General features: G+C 40.5%; 1 long non-coding RNA gene across 1 annotated transcript; it reads left to right on the plus strand.

The window, feature by feature from the left end:
• The first annotated feature begins 7,640 nt into the window (after positions 1-7,640).
• On the plus strand, positions 7,641-11,714 carry LOC123132263 (uncharacterized). The gene is made up of 3 exons (XR_006464602.1): positions 7,641-8,279; positions 8,527-10,381; positions 11,112-11,714. It is a non-coding gene; the product is annotated as an uncharacterized lncRNA (long non-coding RNA).
• The last annotated feature ends 2,895 nt before the right edge of the window (positions 11,715-14,609 follow it).

Genomic DNA, 14,609 nt, shown 5'->3' on the forward strand with positions numbered 1-14,609 from the left:
TTTTATGCATCTTATCTTGCTTTGATTGACGGTAGCATTTTAAGATGATCTCTCACTAATTATCAAGAAGTGTTCTCCCTGAGTATGCACCGTTGCAAAAGTTCTTCGTGCTGAGACACCACGTGATGATTGGGTGTGATAGGCTCTACGTTCAAATACAACAGGTGCAAAACAGTTGCACACGCAGAATACTCGGGTAATACTTGACGAGCCAAGCATATACAGATATGGCCTCGGAACACGGAGATCGAAAGGTCGAGCGTGAATCATATAGTAGATATGATCAACATAGTGATGTTCACCAATGAAGCTACTCCATCTCACATGATGATCGGACATGGTTTAGTTGATTTGGATCACGTGATCACTTAGAAGATTAGAGGGATGTCTTTCTAAGTGGGAGTTCTTAAGTAATATGATTAATTGAACTTTAATTTATCATGAACTTAGTCCTGGTAGTATTAGCATATCTATGTTGTAGATCAATAGCTCGCGTTTAGCTCCCCTGTTTTATTTTTGATATGTTCCTAGAGAAAACTAGGTTGAAAGATGTTAGTAGCAATGATGCGGATTGGATCCTTGATCTGAGGTTTATCCTCATTGCTGCACAGAAGAATTATGTCCTTTATGCACCGCTAGGTGACGGACCTATTGCAGGAGCAGATGCAGATGTTATGAACATTTGGCTAGCTCAATATGATGACTACTTGATAGTTTAGTGCACCATGCTTAACGGCTTAAGAATCGGGACTTCAAAGATGTTTTGAACGTCATGGACCATATGAGATGTTCCAGGAGTTGAAGTTAATATTTCAAGCAAATACCCGAGTTGAGAGATATGAAGTCTCCAACAAGTTCTATAGCTAAAAAATGGACGAGAATCGCTCAACTAGTGAGCATGTGCTCAGATTGTCTGGGTACTACAATTGCTTGAATCAAGTGGGAGTTAATCTTCCAGATAAGATAGTGATTGACAGAATTCTTTAGTCACCATCACCAAGTTAGTAGAACTTCGTGATGAACTATAATATGCAAGGGATAACAGAAACAATTCCCAAGCTTTTCGTGATGCTGAAATCGACAAAGGTAGAAATCAAGAAAAACATCAAGTGTTGATGGTTGACGAAACCACTAGTTTCAAGAAAAGGGCAAAGGGAAGAAGGGGAACTTCAAGAAGAACGGCAAGCAAGTTGCTGCTCAAGTGAAGAAGCCCAATTCTGGTCCTAAGCCTGCGACTAAGTGCTTCTACTGCAAAGCGACTGGTCACTTGAAGCAGAACTGCCCCAAGTATTTGGCGGATAAGAAGGATGGCAAAGTAAACAAAGGTATATTTGATATACAGATTATTGATGTGTATTTTACTAGTGTTCGTAGGAACCCCTCGGTATTTGATACTGGTTCAGTTGCTAAGATTAGTAACTCGAAATGGGAGTTGCAGAATAAACAGAGACTAGTTAAGGGTGAAGTGACGATGCGTGTTGGAAGTGGTTCCAAGATTAATATGATCATCATCGCACACTCCCTATACTTTCGGGATTAATGTTGAACCTAAATAAGTGTTATTTGGTGTTTGCGTTGAGCATGAATATGATTTCATCATGTTTATTGTAATACGGTTATTCATTTAAGTAAGAGAATAAATTGTTGTTCTGCTTACATGAATAAAACCTTATATGGTTACACACCCAATGAAAATAGTTCATTGGATCTCGATGGTAGTGATACAGATATTCATAATATTGAAACCAAAAGATGTGAAGTTAATAATGATAGTGCAACTTATTTGTGGCACTGCAGTTTAGGTCATATTGGTGTAAAGCACATGAAGAAAGTCCATGTTGATGGGATTTTGGAATCACTTGATTATGAATCACTTGGTGCTTGCGAACCATGCCTTATGGGCAAGATGACTAAAGACTCCATTCTCCGGAACAATGGAGCGAGCAACTGACTTATTGGAAATAATACATACTGATGTATGCGATCCGATGAGTGTTAAGGCTCGCGGAGGGTATCATTATTTTTTGACCTTCACAGATGATTTGAGCAGATATGGGTATATGTACTTGATGAAACATAAGTCTGAAACATTTGAAAAGTTCAAAGAATTTCAGAGTGAAGTGGAAAAGCATCGTGACAAGAAAATAAAGTTTCTACGATCTAATCGCAGAGACGAATATTTGAGTTACGAGTTTGGTCTTCAATTAAAACAATGTGGAATAGTTTCACAAACTCATGCCACCTAGAACACCACATCATAATGGTGTGTCCGAATGTCATAACCATACTTTATTGGATATAGTGTAATCTATGATGTTTCTTACCGATTTACCACTATCGTTTTGGGGTTATGCATTAGAGACAGCTGCATTCACGTTAAATAGGGCACCATCTAAATCCGTTGAGACGACACTATATGAACTGTGGTTTAACAAGAAACCAAAGTTGTCGTTTCTTAAAGTTTGGGGTTGTGATGCTTATGTGAAAAGGTTTCATCCTGATAAGCTCAAACCCAAATTGGAGAAATGTGTCTTCATAGGATACCCAAAGGAGACAGCTGGGTACACATTCTATCACAGATCTGAAGGCAAGATATTTGTTGCTTAGAATGGGTCCTTTCTAGAGAAGGAGATTCTCTCGAAAGAAGTGAGTGGGAGGAAAGTAGAACTTGATGAGGTAACTGTACCCGCTCCCTTATTGGAAAGTAGTTCATCACAGAAATCTGTTCCTGTGACTACTAGACCGATTAGTGAGGAAGCTAATGATGATGATCATGTAACTTCAGATCAAGTTACTACCGAACCACGTAGGTAAACTAGAGTGATATCCGCACCAGAGTGGTACGGTAATCCAGTTCTGGAGGTCATGATACTTGACCATGACGAGCCTACGAACTATGAGGAAGCGATGATGAGCCCAGATTCCACGAAATGGCTTGAGGACATGAAATCTGAGATGAGATCCATGTATGAGAACAAAGTATGGACTTTGATTGACTTGCCCAATGATCGGAGAGCTATTGAGATTAAATGGATCTTCAAGAGGAAGACGAACGCTGATAGTAGTGTTACTATCTACAAAGCTAGAATTGTCGCAAAAAGGTTTTTGACAAGTTCAAGGTGTTGACTACGATGAGAGTTTCTCACTCGTATCTATGCTTAAGTCTGTCCGAATCATGTTAGCAATTGCCGCATTTTATGAAATCCGGCAAATGGATAAACAAAACTGCATTCCTTAATGGATTTATTAAAGAAGAGTTGTATATGATACAACCAGAAGGTTTTGTCAATCCTAAAGTTGCTTACAAAATGTGCAAGCTCCAGCGATCCATCTATGGACTGGTGCAAGCATCTCAGAGTTGGAATATGCGCTTAGATGAGATGATCAAAGCGTATAGTTTTATACAGACTTGCGGTGAAGCCTGTATTAACAAGAAAGTGAGTGGGAGCACTACAGTATTTCTGATAAGTATATGTGAATGACATATTGTTGATCGGAAATAATGTAGAATTATTCTGCAAAGCATAAAGGAGTGTTTTGAAAGAAGTTTTTCAAAGAAAGACCTCGGTGAAGCTGCTTACATATTAAGCATCAAGATCTATAAAGATAGATCAAGACGCTTGATAAGTTTTTTCAGTGAGTACATACCTTGACAATATTTTGAAGTAGTTCAAAAATGGAACAGTCAAAGAAAGAGTTCTTGGTTCTGTTACAAGGTGTGAAATTGAGTAAGACTCAAAGCCCGACCACGGCAGAAGATAGAAAGGGAATGAAAGTCATTCCCTATGCCTCAGCCATAGGTTCTATAAAGTATGCCATGTTGTGTACCAGATCTATTGTATACCCTACACTGTGTTAAGCAAGGGAGTACAATAGTGATCTAAGAGTAGATCACTGGACAGCGGTCAAAATTATCCTTAGTGGAATAAGGAAATATTTCTCAATTATGGAGGTGACAAAAGGTTCGCCGTAAAAAATTACGTCGATGCAAGTTTTCACACAGATCTGGATGACTCTAAGTCTCGATCTAGAAACATATTAGAAGTGGGAGAAATTAGCTAGAGTAGCTCCATGCAGAGCATTGTAGACATAGAATTCGCAAAATACTTACGGATCTGTATGTGATAGACCCGTTGACTAAAAATTATATCACAAGCAAAACATGATCACACCTTAGTACTCTTTAAGTGTTAATCACATAAACGATGTGAACTAGATTACTGACTCTAGTAAACCCTTTGGATATAGGTCACATGACGATGCGAACTATGGGTGTTAATCACATGGTGATGTGAACTATTAGTGTTGAATCACATGGCAATGTGAACTAGATTATTGACTCTAGTGCAAGTGGGAGACTGAAGGAAATATGCCCTAGAGGGAATAATAAAGTTATTATTTATTTCCTTATATCATGATATATGTTTATTATTCATGCTAGAATTGTATTAACCGGAAGCATAATACATGTGTGAATACATAGACAAACAGAGTGTCACTAGTATGCCTCTACTTGATTAGCTCGTTAATCAAAGATGGTTATGTTTCCTAACCATAAACAAAAGAGTTGTTATTTGATTAACGGGATCACATCATTAGAAGAATGATGTGATTGACATGACCCATTCCATTAGCTTAGCACCCGATCGTTTATTATGTTGCTATTGCTTTCTTCATGACTTATACATGTTCCTATGACTATGAGATTATGCTACTCCCGTTTGCCGGAGGAACACTTTGTGTGCTACCAAACATCACAACGTAACTGGGTGATTTTAAAGGAGCTCTACAGGTGTCTCCAAAGGTACATGTTGGGTTGGCTTATTTTGAGATTAGGATTTGTCACTCCGATTGTCGGAGAGGTATCTCTGGGCCCTCTCGGTAATGCACATCACATAAGCCTTGCAAGCATTGCAACTAATGAGTTAGTTGTGAGATGATGTATTACGGACCGAGTAAAGAGACTTGCCCGTAACGAGATTGAACTAGGTATTAAGATACCGACGATCGAATCTCGAGCAAGTAACATATCGATGACAAAGCGAACACCGTATGTTGTTATGCGGTTTGACCGATAAAGATCTTCGTAGAATATGTGGGAGCCAATATGAGCATCCAGGTTCCGCTATTGGTTATTGACCGGAGACATGTCTCGGTCATGTCTACATTGTTCTCGAACCCGTAGGGTCCGCACGCTTAAAGTTTCAATGATAGTTATATTATGAGTTTATAAGTTTTGATATACCGAAGGAGTTCGGAGTCCCGGATGAGATCGGGGACATGACGTAAAGATCGATATATTCGACGACTATATTCGGACATCGGAAAGGTTCCGAGTGATTTGGGTATTTTCGGAGGTACCGGGGAGTTACGGGAATACGAGGAAGAAGCAATAGGCCTTAATGGGCCTTAGTGGGAAGGACCAGGAGGTGGCGCGCGCCCCTTCCAAGCCCAGTCCGAATTGGACAAGGGGTTTGGGGTGCGGCCCCTCTCTCCCTTCCTTCCCCTCTTCCCCCCTTTCCCCCCTTCTCCTAGTTGGACTAGGAAAGGAGGAAACCTACTCCAACTAGGAGTAGGAATCCTACTTCCCTGGCGCGCCTCTCCTAGGGCCGGCCTCCTTCCCCCTTGCTCCTTTATGTACGGGGGCAGGGGGCACCTCTAGACACACAAGTTGATCTCCAAGATCGTTCTCTTAGCCGTGTGCGGTGCCCCCTTCCACCATAGTCCTCGATAATATTGTAGTGGTGCTTAGGCGAAGCCCTGCGACAGTAGAACATCAAGATCGTCACCATGCCGTTGTGCTGACGAAACTCTTCCCCGACACTTTGCTGGATCGGAGTCCGGGGATCGTCATCGAGCTGAACGTGTGCTAGAACTCGGAGGTGTCGTAGTTTCGGTGCTTGATCGATCGGGCCGTGAAGACATACGACTACATCAACCGCGTTATCATAACGCTTCTGCTGTCGGTCTACGAGGGTACGTAGATTACACTCTCCCCTCTCATAGCTATGCATCACCATGATCTTGCGTGTGCGTAGGAATTTTTTTGAAATTACTACGTTCCCCAACAGTGGCATCCGAGCCTGGTTTTATGTGTTGATGTTATATGCACTAGTAGAACACAAGTGAGTTGTGGGCGATATAAGTCATACTGCTTACCAGCATGTCATACTTTGGTTCGGCAGTATTGTTGGAGGAAGCGGCCTGGACCGACATTACGCATACGCTTACGCGAGACTGGTTCTACCGACGTGCTTTGCACACAGGTGGCTGGCGGGTGTCAGTTTTTCCAACTTTAGTTGAACCAAGTGTGGCTACACCCGGTCCTTGCGAAGGTTAAAACAGCACCAACTTGACAAACTATCGTTGTGGTTTTGATGCGTAGGTAAGATTGGTTCTTGCTTAAGCCCGTAGCAGCCACGTAAAACTTGCAACAACAAAGTAGAGGACGTCTAACATGTTTTTCCAGGGCATGTTGTGATGTGATATGGTCAAGACATGATGCTAAATTTTATTGTATGAGATGATCATGTTTTGTTACTAAGTTATCGGCAACTGGCAGGAGCCATATGGTTGTCACTTTATTGTATGCAATACAATTGCTCTGTAATGATTTACTTTATCACCAAGCGGTAGCGATAGTCGTGGAAGCATAAGATTGGCGAGACGACAACGATGCTACGATGGTGATCAAGGTGTCGCGCCGATCACGATGGTGATCATGACGGTGCTTCGAAGATGGAGATCACAAGCACAAGATGATGATGGCCATATCATATCACTTATATTGATTGCATGTGATGTTTATCTTTTATGCATCTTATCTTGCTTTGATTGACGGTTGCATTTTAAGATGATCTCTCACTAATTATCAAGAAGTGTTCTCCCTGAGTATCTACCGTTGCGAAAGTTCTTCGTGCTGAGACACCACGTGATGATCGGGTGTGATAGGCTCTACGTTCAAATACAACGGGTGCAAAACAGTTGCACACGCAGAATACTCAGGTTATACTTGACGAGCCAAGCATATACATATATGGCCTCGGAACACGGAGACCGAAAGATCGAGCGTGAATCATATAGTAGATATGATCAACATAGTGACACTACAAGAAATCTATTAATCCATGACAGATTTCTGGTGACGTTCTAGAAATCTGTCACGGAAGCCGTCACTGATTAGCAAGTTGCGTTTGGGCCCAAGTAGGGTAGCCCCCTTATGACAGACGTGGAAGTACCATCACGAAAACTGTAATCGATCGACCAATCGGGCCTAGTTATTTTTCCTTTATACATCATCGTGACCTTGCTCTTGTTGATGTGGCGTCACCGTTTGAGTTACATTATAATTTGAATATGTAATAATGTTAAACAAGAAAGAATCATAATGAAATTAGATAGTACCAATTTGAATATACTACTATAGAAGACACACGCGAGGATAACATGAAGCTCGACCAGCATCAAAAGGGTAAAGATACCAAATTCTCAGATAATACATGTATTCCAGAAATTTTATGAATAAGATCCTAGTACCCCTAAACAGAAAAATTTTGAAATAGGTTTGAAGGAAAGCGCGCGGAGAATAAAACATTCAAGTCGTCTACGCGCGCTGTCAAAAAAATCGGAGCCAACCCAAACACACTGTCCCACACCTCGCGCCTCCCTCTCCCACCCCAAAAACCCTATCCACCCACAGCCGCTGCCACCTCTCCCTCTCTCCTCCGGCTCTGGATTTAGATCTGCCACCCGCCGGCACCCTCACATCTCGCCACCAGTATCCCCCAAGCCGTCGTCCTCCCACCCTCTCCATCTCCGTCTCCCCCTCCCTCCCCTCCCCTCCTCAGAGAGGAGAGGGAGATCGACCAGCCATGGCGGCGGCCATGGCGGCATTCAGATCTAGGATGGCCGTAGGCACCTATCCCTCCTCGCAAAGGCTATAGGCTTTGCCGGTATGGGACATGAGGATTGCTTCCTCACGTTGCTTCTGCTCGGCCGTGCGTGAGGAGATGCCATGGACACCGATGTCAAGCTCCGCTACTTTGATCCCCATCCAGATCCGCCTCCTTCTCTCTTCCCCTCTTTGATTTGCCCTTCTTCCATTTCCTTCCCTGAGGCATGCATTTTCTCTTGTTTTTCTTCCTCACACAGGCACCTGCACCACGAATTCTATGCAAGGAGAGGAGTGAGGGTGCTGCAGGGAGAAAAAGGGAAGAACGGGATGCACCTGAGGAGCGATGGGTTGACATCTTGGTTCCTGCTTGACCATGTTGCCTATGGTATGCCTCTGCTACTTTCCCTCTTTACAATTGCATGCCTCTGTTTGCTGCTAAATCAATAACCTAGGCCACCAATTGTTTGTTGTTTTGTTAAAATCTTTAGATCTGTATGCCTCTATTTTAGTAATTGCTATAGTAATTGGATCTGGTTGAGCTGAAAATGGCGTTGGGGACATCAATTGGTCATTTGGGTTCTCTGGTTGTACTACAATTGGGACTGAAATGGACACATTTTTTTTGCTTGTAGGATGGTGAGAAGGAGAAGGAAGGTGCTGCAAGTGCCAGGAGAAGGGGTCGGATGTTGATGAAACCCTTGGTTGTGAGGGTCTCTGTATAGGTTTCAACTGAATACTCTACTTATTATCTGAGAAATACCATGCATAACCGAGCAACTAATTCTATTTTTTAAACTAGACAAAGCACCTACTGGTGAAATGGACGTGAACCTTCAGAAATCAAATGTCCTCATATAGTAATATATTTCACATGTCTTCTAATTTTTGAGTCCGTGAAATACCTGATGTACGTAGTGCATATGATATTTTGTAAACTGTATGTGCTGGATAGGTGGTTCTTATGCTGCAAGGTAATTGGGAGGCCCGCTCCTCCCCCGCATATGCCGCGTAATTTAAGATGTTGCCTGCCAAGCCCACATATTATTAAGTGGGATGTACTCTAAACTTATAATCATTTAGTCTGATGTAATGCTAACACAGTGATTTATTATACAACACGATGGTACTTTTGGATGGTAGTACGTTAATTTATTAGGATGCAGTACTGATACACTGATTCATTCGACTACTAGTGCTGGATGGATTTTCAGGTTGGATAGATCACTGTACTGCTGTGCAACTTCCCCTAGCTTCACATTGCAAGCCCAATGATTCTTGTTCCCGGGATGCCCACATAAAACAGTTTGTTATTTTTACTTGCCGCCATTCACCATCCGACTGTAGTTTTGCAACATGCAAATTGCATGTACGTCTGTTAGGTCAGCAGCATGCTAATTGCCTGAGCTTGAGTACCACAAATGTGAAGTTTTGACTTTCCTATTGTAATGGTTAGTGTGAAACTAGAAATTGCTTCAAAACCTACCTGAAAGTTTCTTGCTTTGACATGTAGTCTTACTAGATGGTACAGTGGCTATCGTCCAGAAAATAAATCTCTTTGGAAAATAAATATTACGAGACTACTCTGAACAATACTACTCCTTCAACTTGTACATACTCCTAGGCTGTTGCTGTATGGTTCCAAAAATCCCAAATAAAAATCTGGATGACATTTACATATGTAAATACATACATATGAAATAAGCACCACGGTTTCGTTTAGTGTGTATGCGTCGATATGTTTTAATTTTGACTGAAACAATCTGGATGGCACCTGCATCTGTAGATAAATATGAAGAAGAATATGAAGAAGAACCACAGTTTGGTTCAGTTTGTACGTGTTAATTTGGTTTAACTTCGACTGAAAATATATATGAATAAATTTTGGTTTCAAGGCCCGTCTAATGATGGGCTTACTATCCGACAATGTTCATTCTTTAGTTATCCTTGTTAGTCATGACCCCTTTAGCTAATCTGTTTGGAACAGGTGGGTGGTACATTTGTGTGTTGTTTGATTGAAAGGCGAAACCTCTAGTATTATCATGTTTGCTTTCCTTCGAAACGCTAGTCTTATCATGTTTGCTTTCCTTGGAAACGATTCAGCTCTAGGAGCAAATTATTAGTTTGCTGTTTATAATCTGTATCATTTATCAAATTGTGTTGTAAATTATCATTCCCTGTCTCATCTTAATTTTTTTTGCATTCCCTGGCTCGTTTTAATTCTGTTCCTGTGGTAGAGTATGACTGTTGTTGTTTATCCTGTTAATTCAGTTGACTTTCTCTCTTGAAATCTAGCCAAACACAGAAACAAGCACACTGCCGTATTTGTACAGGCAAGATCTCTTTTCACACCATCTAGTCCAAAACAGAAAGCTGTTGTATTCTCTGATGAACTTCAAGGCAACGAAAATGCAGCAGGATATATGCAAGATTCCTTGGGTACTTTGCACAAGATATTCATGACACGCAAGCAGAGCCATATTAACATAGGTACACCATATACTACACCTTTACACCAAGCAAGTATTTACTCTGGGGATCTTATCATCCATAGTCTTGCAGCTTTATGTTCCATCTAATATGTACAGAAATCAATGTGTATTCATAACCAGACGTGTCATTAGCTAGTTTAAATCCTCATTGTATGCAATATAACTTGCCAGCACATGGCAATTTGTTTACTTAACCATATCTTTTAATGGGTCAGCTTAGTATTTTCTTTGTTCTGCACCAGACATAACCATATAACCAAAATCTATTCCACAGCAACAAGTCTGTTCCTTGCTACCAAAAGTAGGTTACTTGTTATATTTTAGCATACTAAGGGGTTCTCTCCAACCAATTATCTTCTGCACAGAGCCAAAGAGGCCCAAGCTGGGGTTGTGTTCGCTACATCAACACTTGTAATATTTCCCAATGCATACATTCATTTGTTATCAAGTTATATCATCTTCCCAAAATTGTTACAATCATCTTCAGTGTAGAGTATATAATATTTTTGTAGATCTGGTGGTCAGGTTTATAACATGGTTGTCTGTACAAAATTGTTGTAACTTATCATCAATATTTCTACATAAAATTTTCTAAATCTTTTTGTTCTTCCTACGTAAATACAAGTGAAACTTTATCCTGAAACTTGACAAAATGACACCCCTTTGGTTGGTTCTAACAAAATTACTCATATCTAAAAATGTTTAATGTTTGTTCTATTTTTGGACAGATATATTAATCCTACTTGTTGCCTCTCACAACTGCACGAGATGATAGTTGCCATGAAGAGCATTGATTGCAAGAAATTGAATAAGAAACTTTTATATATGTTGTTGATGTAAATTGGATTGTGCTGGTCCTAAACTTGCTATGTGTTGTATTTTGTCAATTCGTGTTTTAAATTATCATTTCATGGAGGATTTTGTAAACTGCTATGTTGTACATATTGGTAGATGGCTGCATAAATACTACATGATCTTTCTATTTTATGGCACTTTGAAATATGTTTTTTCTTCAGCCAATGTTGATGCTATGATCTATGTAATGTATTATGCTAGAAAAAAATCCACTAGCTCAAAATTGCGCAGAAAGAAATGGCCTAATGTGCTCACCATGATGAATTTTGTGACGGAAAATAGTATCCACGTAGGCAGCCACGTCATTTGAATGGGTCAATCAAAAATCCTACGTGGCGTTAGTCCATGACGGTCTGCTCCGTCACAATGGATTGGGCCTGGGCGGGCCTAAGCCAGATCCATGACGGACAAGAACCGTCATGTAAGGTACTATGCCAAATTATGACGCGATATACATGACGGACTTCGAGTCCGTCATGGACGGTCACCCATGACAGTTTTTCACTCACCCATGACGGATCAGAACTGTCACGTATTAACACATTTCTTGTAGTGTGATGTTCACCAATGAAGCTACTCCATCCCATGTGATGATCGTATATGGTTTAGTTGATTTGGATCACGTGATCACTTAGAAGATTAGAGGGATGTCTTTCTAACTGGGAGTTCTTAAGTAATATGATTAATTGAACTTTAATTTATCATGAACTTAGTCCTGGTAGTATTAGCATATCTATGTTGTAGATCAATAGCTCGCGTTTAGCTCCCCTGTTTTATTTTTGATATGTTCCTAGAGAAAACTAAGTTGAAAGATGTTAGTAGCAATGATGCGGATTGGATCCTTGATCTGAGGTTTATCCTCATTGCTGCACAGAAGAATTATGTCCTTGATGCACTGCTAGGTGACGGACCTATTGCAGGAGCAGATGCAGACGTTATGAACGTTTGGCTAGCTCAATATGATGACTACTTGATAGTTTAGTGCACCATGCTTAACGGCTTAAGAATCGGGACTTCAAAGATGTTTTGAACATCATGGACCATATGAGATGTTCCAGGAGTTGAAGTTAATATTTCAAGCAAATACCCGAGTTGAGAGATATGAAGTCTCCAACAAGTTCTATAGCTAAAAAATGGACGAGAATCGCTCAACTAGTGAGCATGTGCTCAGATTGTCTGGGTACTACAATTGCTTGAATCAAGTGGGAGTTAATCTTCCAGATAAGATAGTGATTGACAGAATTCTTTAGTCACCATCACCAAGTTAGTAGAACTTCGTGATGAACTATAATATGCAAGGGATAACAGAAACAATTCCCAAGCTTTTCGTGATGCTGAAATCGACAAAGGTAGAAATCAAGAAAAACATCAAGTGTTGATGGTTGACGAAACCACTAGTTTCAAGAAAAGGGCAAAGGGAAGAAGGGGAACTTCAAGAAGAACGGCAAGCAAGTTGCTGCTCAAGTGAAGAAGCCCAAGTCTGGTCCTAAGCCTGAGACTAAGTGCTTCTACTGCAAAGCGACTGGTCACTTGAAGCAGAACTGCCCCAAGTATTTGGCGGATAAGAAGGATGGCAAAGTAAACAAAGGTATATTTGATATACAGATTATTGATGTGTATTTTACTAGTGTTCGTAGGAACCCCTCGGTATTTGATACTGGTTCAGTTGCTAAGATTAGTAACTCGAAATGGGAGTTGCAGAATAAACAGAGACTAGTTAAGGGTGAAGTGACGATGTGTGTTGGAAGTGGTTCCAAGATTAATATGATCATCATCGCACACTCCCTATACTTTCGGGATTAATGTTGAACCTAAATAAGTGTTATTTGGTGTTTGCGTTGAGCATGAATATGATTTCATCATGTTTATTGTAATACGGTTATTCATTTAAGTAAGAGAATAAATTGTTGTTCTGTTTACATGAATAAAACCTTATATGGTTACACACCCAATGAAAATAGTTCATTGGATCTCGATCGTAGTGACATATTCATAATATTGAAACCAAAAGATGTGAAGTTAATAATGATAGTGCAACTTATTTGTGGCACTGCTGTTTAGGTCATATTGGTGTAAAGCGCATGAAGCAAGTCCATGCTGATGGGATTTTGGAATCACTTGATTATGAATCACTTGGTGCTTGCGAACCATGCCTTATGGGCAAGATGACTAAAGACTCCGTTCTCCGGAACAATGGAGCGAGCAACTGACTTATTGGAAATAATACATACTGATGTATGTGATCCGATGAGTGTTAAGGCTCGCGGCGGGTATCATCATTTTCTGACCTTCACAGATGATTTGAGCAGATATGGGTATATCTAGTTGATGAAACATAAGTCTAAAACATTTGAAAAGTTCAAAGAATTTCAAAGTGAAGTGGAAAATCATCGTGACAAGAAAATAAAATTTCTACGATCTAATCGCAGAGACGAATATTTGAGTTACGAGTTTGGTCTTCAATTAAAACAATGTGGAATAGTTTCACAAACTCATGCCACCTGGAACACCACAGCATAATGGTGTGTGCGAACGTCATAACCGTACTTTATTATATATAGTGCAATCTATGATGTTTCTTACCGATTTACCACTATCGTTTTGGGGTTATGCATTAGAGACAGCTGCATTCACGTTAAATAGGGCACCATCTAAATCCGTTGAGACGACACTATATGAACTGTGGTTTAACAAGAAACCAAAGTTGTCGTTTCTTAAAGTTTGGGGTTGTGATGCTTATGTGAAAAAGTTTCATCCTGATAAGCTCAAACCCAAATCGGAGAAATGTGTCTTCATAGGATACCCAAAGGAGACAGTTGGGTACACATTCCATCACAGATCCGAAGGCAAGATACTCATTGCTTAGAATGGATCCTTTCTAGAGAAGGAGTTTCTCTCAAAAGAAGTGAGTGGGAGGAAAGTAGAACTTGATGAGGTAACTGTACCTGCTCCCTTATTGGAAAGTAGTTCATCACGGAAATCTGTTCCTGTGACTACTAGACCGATTAGTGAGGAAGCTAATGATGATGATCATGTAAATTCAGATCAAGTTACTACCGAACCTCGTAGGTAAACCAGAGTGAGATCCGCACCAGAGTGGTACGGTAATCCAGTTCTGGAGGTCATGTTACTTGACCATGATGAGCCTACGAACTATGAGTAAGCGATGATGAGCCCAGATTCCGCGAAATGGCTTGAGGCCATGAAATCTGAGATGAGATCCATGTATGAGAACAAAGTATGGACTTTGATTGACTTGCCCAATGATCGGCGAGCCATTGAGATTAAATGGATCTTCAAGAGGAAGACAGACGCTGATAGTAGTGTTACTATCTACAAAGCTAGAATTGTCGCAAAAAGGTTTTCGACAA

This window comes from Triticum aestivum, chromosome 6A (genome assembly GCF_018294505.1).
Source record: "Triticum aestivum cultivar Chinese Spring chromosome 6A, IWGSC CS RefSeq v2.1, whole genome shotgun sequence".
NCBI lineage: Eukaryota > Viridiplantae > Streptophyta > Magnoliopsida > Poales > Poaceae > Triticum > Triticum aestivum.